Source organism: Mytilus californianus, unplaced genomic scaffold (assembly GCF_021869535.1).
Source record: "Mytilus californianus isolate M0D057914Y unplaced genomic scaffold, xbMytCali1.0.p SCAF_10, whole genome shotgun sequence".
In the NCBI taxonomy this organism is placed as follows: Eukaryota; Metazoa; Mollusca; class Bivalvia; order Mytilida; family Mytilidae; genus Mytilus; species Mytilus californianus.
In genome coordinates, this window is record NW_026262582.1 from 57260700 (window position 1) to 57269755 (window position 9056).

The 9056-nt window shown below is 33.7% G+C and overlaps 1 protein-coding gene across 1 annotated transcript in view; it reads right to left on the minus strand.

Moving 5' to 3' along the window:
• LOC127718904 (cardioacceleratory peptide receptor-like) overlaps window positions 1-2458 on the minus strand; it is a 33655-nt gene extending 31197 nt beyond the window's left edge. Inside the window, exon 1 of the mRNA XM_052224994.1 lies at window positions 2326-2458. The gene's annotated coding sequence lies outside the window, so the exon portion shown is untranslated. The remainder of the gene's footprint in view (window positions 1-2325) is intronic.
• Between the last annotated feature and the right edge of the window lie 6598 nt (window positions 2459-9056).

Consider the following 9056-nt stretch of genomic DNA (forward strand, 5'->3'; position numbering starts at 1 on the left):
CTACCTGTAGTCAATATATTTCATTGCAAGCATAAAAAAGTGATCACATACAAAAAACAGAGCACTGCCTTATTATCAAAAACTCTTAATTACCTGCTTTGTCGTAAGTTTAATGATACAGATATATTATTTGCCCTTGTGGCATTTGTATAACAATAATGCCAAAAAACTCATATTTCTTAGATGCATTAACGAAAGTTTTATCTAACCCGAGATAAATCTTTATTTCTGTCTTTAGTTGACCAGATGAAAAAAGTCAGATACGAATAAAAAGAAATGATCAGGAAGTAATCAATAAGAGAGCAAGAGAAACAAAAAACAAAAAACAAAAAACACATTTGATAGACACACAGAATTCAACAAACAGTGTCCAAGAAGATAAGGAGGGAGGGGGGATATGTTATGATTGTCAGTGAGACTACTATCCAACAAAGACAAAAAGGGCAAGAATGTTAACAACTATAGGTCGCAATACGGCCTTCGACGATGAGCAAAACTCATATTGTATAGAAAGCTCAAGAGACTATTACAGATCTGCAATTAACATTATATTCCTGCATGGACAAACATATGATAATAACAACAACTCGTCTGATGAGGTGCCGTTTCACTCAGTTCCAATCACATAGCATTGACTTCACAATTCCCATCACATATCATTGACTTTCCCAATCCCGCCACATACATGTAGCATGGATTGCCTTTATTACTCAGATAAAAAAGAGGCGAAAGATACCAAAGGGACATTCAAACTCAAGTCGAAAATAAACTGACAACGCCCTGGCTAAAAAAGAAAAAAGACAAACACACAAACACACAAAATACAGTAAAGAAAACTAAAGACCCTACCAAAAACTTGGGGTGATCTCAAGTACTCCTGAAGGGTAAGTAGACCCTGCTCTACATGTGGCACCCATCGTGTTTCTCAGATCCCGCCAAATAGTAGACTATACAGATTGTATCACACACCATTGACTACTCAGATCAAAACACAAAACTGAGTACACAGATCCCATCAAATAGAATGGTATTATTAGTTACATAGTGTGCTAGTGACCTAATACGGTATAAATGGGGTCAGTAAATTCCATATGGGGTGAGAGCGAAGCTCGAATCCCCATATGGAATTTACTGACCCCATATATACCGTATTAGGTCACTAGCACACTATGTAACGAATTTATCTTACCGACTATCTTAACGTGTGAAATTTAGACTAGTGACCTATCAAATGAGCAAGTCTTCAATACTGTTAGCATTAAGAAACTACTTCCATTGATCCTACAAAAACAGATACCAACAATAACAACTTGTTAGGTTTAAATGTGTTTTATGAATTAATTTCAATCTTAATCATCACTTTCTTCGTCTGTTGAAACCTTTACGATTTTTTCTCAGTACCGTTTTGCTTTTATAAAGGGACGTAACACCACTACTAACCGTGTATGAAATAAGCTCCGCCTCCCTACTACCTTATAAGGAATATAAAGGGACGTAACACCACTACTAACCGTGTATGAGATAAGCCCCGCCTCCCTACTAACCTAATATGAAATATACACGGTCTCCACGAGGGCGCTTTTAACCAATCACATTCCTAGAAATGTATAGGAGGTAAGATAAAGTTAAATCCAATAAAAAGCATAGACTGCTCTGATTCCGTCACATAGTATTATCTACTCAATGTCTGTTTAATTGAACTTAGGATTTTCGATCTTTACAACCACTGGATCGATGCCACTTTTGGTGGACGTTTCCTACCCGTTGTTATCACCAGCCCAGCAGTCAGCACATTCGTCTCGACATGAAATATTGTTGTAATGAAGATGCATTCAATTAGCATTGACTAATCTGGTCCTATCACATAGCATTAACTCTTCAGATCCGACCACATTAAATATATTATCACAATTCAATCACATAATTTTGACCTCTCAGATCCCTTTAACTATCATTAGCTTCGAATTTCATATCACATAGCATCATGAAAAAAAAAACGCTTTATATAATATGTTATAGATAATTTTCATAGAGACGAATGCCTGTGCATTGACTCCATAGATCCCTTCGCATGTATATTATATCCAGATCTAATCACAAAGCATTGACTCCACAGAACCCTTTACTTAAAATAGACTCAGATACTATCACAAAGCATTGACTCCTCAGAACCCTTCACTTAAAATAGACTCAGATCCTATCACAAAGCATTGACTCCTCAGAACCCTTTACTTAAAATAGACTCAGATTCTATCACAAAGCATTGACTCCTCAGAACCCTTTACTTAAAATAGACTCAGATCATATCACAAAGCATTGACTCACCAGATCCGATCACATTGTATATACTATCCAGATCGAATCACATACTAGTAGCATTGACTCCTCATATCCCTTTTCTTAGTATTGGCTTCTCAGTTTTTTATCAGAAAGCATTACCTCCTCAGATCAATGGATGTGAAGTTAGCGGCCGGTTCGTTATTCGTTATTCGATATTCAATATCCAACCGGCTGCTAGCAGTCGTTTCGATATTCATATTTCTTAGTTGAAAACAATAAAAATTTGAATATTATTTCGATAACATTAAAAACATGATAGTTATAGATAAAAGGAATACAAAAATATGTGGATAATCTTTTTATGACCCCTTCAAGCTGTCGTAAATCTAAACCTTAATGTAAATCGCACATTTGTCTTTATGAAATATAGATTTTAATCAATAAAATGCAATCAGAGATGTACTTTTATACATGATATTTCTAGAAACAAAAACATACGATCACTCAAGTAACATTTAAACATATAAATAGAAATGATTATGGAAAGCCAAAAAAAGAAAAAAAGAAAGAAATCGTCGAAAATTCAGATAAAAGGGCACAGGGCGATAGCTAGACCTCCCTGATCTTTCAATCTTCATAATATTATGCAGATACTTAGTCAATATAAAAAAAGGGATTGGGTAAACTTCTTGTCTTCTATGTTTACGGAGGGCTCAAAGTGCCAGTTTGATATTCAAAATATACAGTGAAACGAAAAGTTCACCAAATTCCTTTTGGTGTCATTCATATCTATATATTAACTTACTATATGCATAATATTATGAAGATTGAGAGACCAGGAAGATCTAACCAACCCATTGGCCCTCTTTCCTGTATTAAGTGTGAATATTTAGTCAATCGAAAATATCTTTTTTTTTGGCTTTCCATAGTTGTTTCTATCTATATTTTCAAATCTTACTAGATTAGCCGTTTGTTTTTGTTTCTTGAAATATGATCTGTTCAATGTACATCTTTGATTATATTTTATTGATAAAAATCTATATTTCATTTCGTAAAGAGAAATATTCGATTTACATAAGGGTTGATATTTGAATTTACGATAACTTGAATTGGTCACAAAAAGATTTCCTACATCTCTTTTTTACTCCTTTTAAATATTACTATGATCATGCTTTTAATGTTTATCGAATGTTTAAATTTCATTTATATTCAGCTAAGAAAATTTGAATATCGAACTGACTGCTAGCAGCCGATTGGATATTGAATATCGAATAACGAATAACGAACCGGTCGCTTACTTCACATACATCTCAGATCAATCACATTATATATGCTGTCCAGATCCAATCTCATAAATAAACTCATTAACGTCTCCTCGGAGACGTTATTAAGATTTGAACGATGGACAGTCTGCGGGCTGAATGCTTCTTACTAACTGATTGGAAGATCTTACTGAGACGTTAATAATTAAAGTTCGTTGATTGGTTGGGATAATCCAAACCTAGTAAATGTCTTTCAATCCCGTAGAGTATCGGACTTGAACTCTCTATTTTAGCAATTAGATTTTGCATGGTTACCAATCATGCATATCGGTACACAGTACACAGGTAACACTTATCTATGAATAGCCGAAACTCCTGAAATCCTGTAAACGCACATGTGATCATTTAACATTCTATCCAGTCGCTCACACAGGGACTCGGTTAGCAGATTAAAATTTTGTTTATCAATGTTTTTCAAATATTTTTTCGTATTTCCTGTCTATTTGTATTACATTATTAACGTTTTTAACGTTGGCATAAATATTTTTTTGTTTTCTAGCAATGTGCAGTTTACAATGATCTACTATCCATATCCGTATACTGAAAAATCCAGGAAAAACGAAAAAGATTTGAAAAACATTGATAAACAAAATTTTAATCTGCTAACGGATAAACCGAGTCCCTGTGGTCGCTCACTGTTACGTACATCTTATGTATACATACTTAGGAAAACATCGTGCTTTTTCTTAGGTTATAAATATTTATATACTTAGTAAGATAATCCAAAGACAAACAAAATGAAAAAGGGAGATATCCAATTCAGATATTTTCGAATAAATATTAATTTAAACTGGGATCTTTATCTCGGAAAAGGGGGGGGGGGGGGGGCGGGGATGCGACCTTTTCATGGTAAAAGCAGAGACCCAAGGGAAAGACATATATATGTATCTGGTAAAAGAACATAGTACCCTAGAGATCAAAAAATAATTTGAGGTTCAATCTTTAACCTAAGTTTGTCTCATATCACCTAATTTTCTCGACTTCATCAAATATCATGAAGCTTAAATAAAGACATATTCTACCTCTCAATACAAATGATAAGTATGATAAAAGCAATTATACATGTATAAACTATCATATTTCAGCAGTGCTTTAAAATTTCTATGAAAGATTTTAAAAGAGATGTGAAGTATACGTAATTAATTTAGACAGCAACCAAATTAAACATCAAACAAAACAATTTACTTCTAAAATTCAACCTACGGTCTTCTACAATGGACATGTCATTACAATATTTAAAGTTTTTAATCCTCCTGAGTCTAGCTATGATATAAAGAATAGTTGTGAATACATGTAAAACTAGACAAAGCGATGCTCCCGCACTCCACTCTGAAGTAACTGTTTTATAACAAAGTCAATGTGAGACTTTCTTTGAGATATTATTGTGTCTGGGAGACACAAATTATACCCCCGCAGATGCAAAGTTTTATTTTAAAATACACAAAGTTGAGCATGGGAGCATGGGGGTTTATGGTTCACTGTAAGAGGACCTCTTATACTGCAAGTAAATACTCCAAAAATGACAAATTTCAACTATCTCCCAAAAGAGCAATTATTAATAAAAATCAAAACCCTGTCCACATGCACACCTTCAATAAATATACAAACAGCCAGCAAAGTGAAAACTTCCTAGCATTCAAACTGTAGGAGGAGTTATCTGGAATAGCTGTATACCCATAATGGGACAGACGGATGGACGGAAGGACGGACGGACAGGGCTAAAACAATATGCCCCCCAACTTTTAGTTGCGGGGGCATAAAAATAATATCTTAATAGCAAAAAATGAATATTACTTAAAACAATGAGCAGGGTCAAGAACTAACTTCTAGTAGTTGTTTTGAGGTTTATCGACCATTTATACTATATATATATATGCTATATGAGAGAATGAGAATAAAATTATAAATTTCAAATACGAAAATACTGTTGGCATTTTAAAAGAACGGTCTCTAACAAAAGATTATGTCAATCCAGTATGTTAAGCTTTGAACGCTAAGATTCGTACGATAAGGACCTTATTTGACACCCAACATTTAACGGTTTACTGCTTAATTACGTGTTTGGTAAAATTTGTTGATTTATATGCAAGGCTATTCTGAATGAATTAATCTACAAAGCGAGAACACTTTCCACTTCATCAGCTAAGAGACGGCTAGCTTTTTTAGAAAAGCTATTACTTGTCATGTATACCAGGCTTAAAATTTTGTACGCAGGACGCGCGTTTCGTCTACAAAAGACTCATTAGTGACGCTCGAACTGACTTCTCGTTTGCGTACACTTAGAAATGATTACTCTATCATTGAATATTCTGATCCCATTATACATATACAGATTTCTCTTTTGTTCAACTGAATTTAAAGAAGCCGGTTAAGGAAATAATAGTAGATGGTATTAAAAGGTCTTTACAATTTAAAGATTATCTATTGAGTAAGCTAGTAATATCATTGTAAACGACACGTTTTCTAAACTTTAAATAGTTGCAAGAGACCAAGTTTTGGAGGCAAAATATAAAACATTCAATCGGGACAAAAACAGAAATCAGGAAACTAAGAAAAATTTCTTCGTATCACATTTTATAATCTAACCGACCTGACCAACAATGCATGTCGTATGATGAAATATTTACAACTGTTGATGATTAAAAAAAACCAGACAATTCATATGGTGAGTAACAACGTCCATGAAAAACTTATACTTCAATTAAATGAGCATTTATTTTTAAAACATTTAATAGCTGTAGTTAATATATGTAATGTTCTATAATTAGTTAAACAGACATTCATTGAAACTTCAAGCGCTTGTTAGTTAAGAAAAAATTATCAATGAATAATCTGAGTTGATGGCCTGTCATCGCTTATCTGGTATTAACAATTATCATTTTAATGACAGTTATTTGAACTTTCATATATAAACATTTCACATATATAGATGAGTAAATGCGAACAAAATTATAAGCAAGCGTTTCATTCTTTCCACAAGAAGAAACTTTTAAAAGGTGTCTGATATCGATTTTAAACAGCCTTCTTTTAGTGGGTGTAATCCTGTGAAACACAACTATCACAAGGAGAGCAGTAACTAAGTTCTCTCCAGGAACACGTGAATTAACTTCAGTTTCAATTGCTTGATCTTAAGTTTTCGGGGCCTCGGTGGCCAAGTGGTCTAAGTAGTTCTACTACTGTAATCACTAGCTAGTCAACACTGAGGTTGTGAGTTCGAACCACGCTCGTGCGGGTGCACTCGACTCCAATCTTAATTGACTAGGATTTCGAAGGTCGGTGGTTTTCTCCGGGCACTCCGGCTTCCTCCACCAATAACAACTGGCCGCCTCGAAATAGCCCAAATGTGGCGTTTAAAAGTGGCGTTAAAACACCAACAATCAATCAATCAATCTTAAGTTTTCTGTGCAGAGGTTTTTGGACCTGTTTGACTTGTTTATTATTTTTTTCCATGGTGTTTTTTATGCTACGAAGAAGTGTTCTTTGGAAAATTTAAATAAATTGAAAAAAGATGTTAAACATTTGATACAGTAGAAATAAAACAAAATATAAAATAAGCAAATGTGAACTTCTAGTAAGTAATTTTTAAAACTGAAAGTCTTATGCAAAATATAAGAAAGTGACATTATTTTAGAAATTGAGAGTGGTAATTACCAAATATTTAAAAGATAACAGAATTCAAGAACATTGTAATAGAACGAAGTTGAGTTGTCCCAGGTGATGAAAGGGTTTGGCGCCAGCAAACATGTTTAACCCTGCCACATTATTTATGTACCTATCCAAAGTCAAGAGCCTGTAGTTCAGTGGTTGTCGTTGGTTCATGTCTGTCATATTTGTTCTTCGTAAATTGCTTTGTTATAAATTAGGCTGTTAGGTTTTTCAATTGAATGTTTCACATTTTTCATGTCGAGGTCTTTTATAGCCGACTATACGGTGTTGGTCTTTCTCATTGTTGAAGGCCGTACGGTTGCCTATAATTGCTTACATCCACTTCATTTGAACTTTGGTGGATAGTTGTTTCATTCGTTATCATAACACATCTTTTCTTATTTTCATATTTTCATATTGACGATAAAATTCGTTTATTCTTTTCATGCGAAATTGATAGGTATTTACGTAAACAGCTTGAAAAAGACATTGACTGTATCTATCCAGGATTCACATATATGTAAAAGAATAAATTGCTATTTAATTCGTTTATATGTCACCAAACCCTCAGGGTATAATTATTTGATTTGTTTATATGTCACCATACCCTCAGGGCATAAATATGTATTTTATGAATAAACAGTTACAGGTGACGAGTTTTACTGTACATAAATGGGAAAAAAGATTAATTGTTAGTAAGACAGGAACGCTCTAGCTGCAGGAAATGGTTTACGAAAACCCGAATAAAAATCATATAAAACATTATCCCCTTTTGTAGCTTACTACCTAAAACCATAGACAAAATTAGAGACAAGTATTATCTCTATGAAAAATTCCAAGTTCAAGAATTGTGATGACATCAAAATTGATTTAGAGAACATCATGAACCGAGCATTTATCTACAAGAATTGGAATCGTAGATACAAATTTAACGTTTTAGGTCATGAAATATCGTACTTTGTAAAGAACCATACTGATTCCGAAAACAAATACAACGAAGATTATATCATAAAAATACTGCACTTTTTAATAGAAAACATATTTGTTCACTTTAATGGGTTGATATTTCAACAGACGGCCGGTATTCCAATAAATCCTTATTGTGCATTCCTACTGGTCAACTTGTCTTTTTTCTAATATGAAGCAGACTTCATACAAAACCTTTTGAATGACCAAACAAAAGCATCTTGCAAAGTTCTTTAAGTTCAATTTCAGATAATTTGATGTCTTGTCACTCAAGAACCCACATATCAATGGCATTGAGATTAATGACACTACCGAAACTAAGAAGTATGTTTCATATCTTGATCGTTTCCTTAAAATTGACACAGATGGACGACTTCAAACTAGAATGTATGACAAAAATTATGATTTGAACTTTCCATTTATCACCTTTTAATTTTTCAGCGGTCACATACCCTCTACTCCATCTCAATAGACATTAATGTATTGTTGTTTACACACATGAAGACACAAACATTGCTACTATACAACAGAATTATGAAAAGAACGATTGCTTTCAACACCACATGTCTCAACTCACTAGCGACAAGTTTTCGTGTTCATAGACGAAATGCCACCTCAATAAGTAACTTATCCTAATGCAACGGCATACCAAATCAACATCTGAAATCAATTTACCAGTTCTGGGTAACAGTTGTTTTGTCTAAATGTTTGGACAGCTCATTTTATCAATATAAAAGAGGGACGAAAGATACCAGAGGGACAGTCAAACTCATAGATCGAAAACAAACTGACAACGCCATGGCCAAAAATAAAAAAACAAACAGACAAATAATAGTACAGATG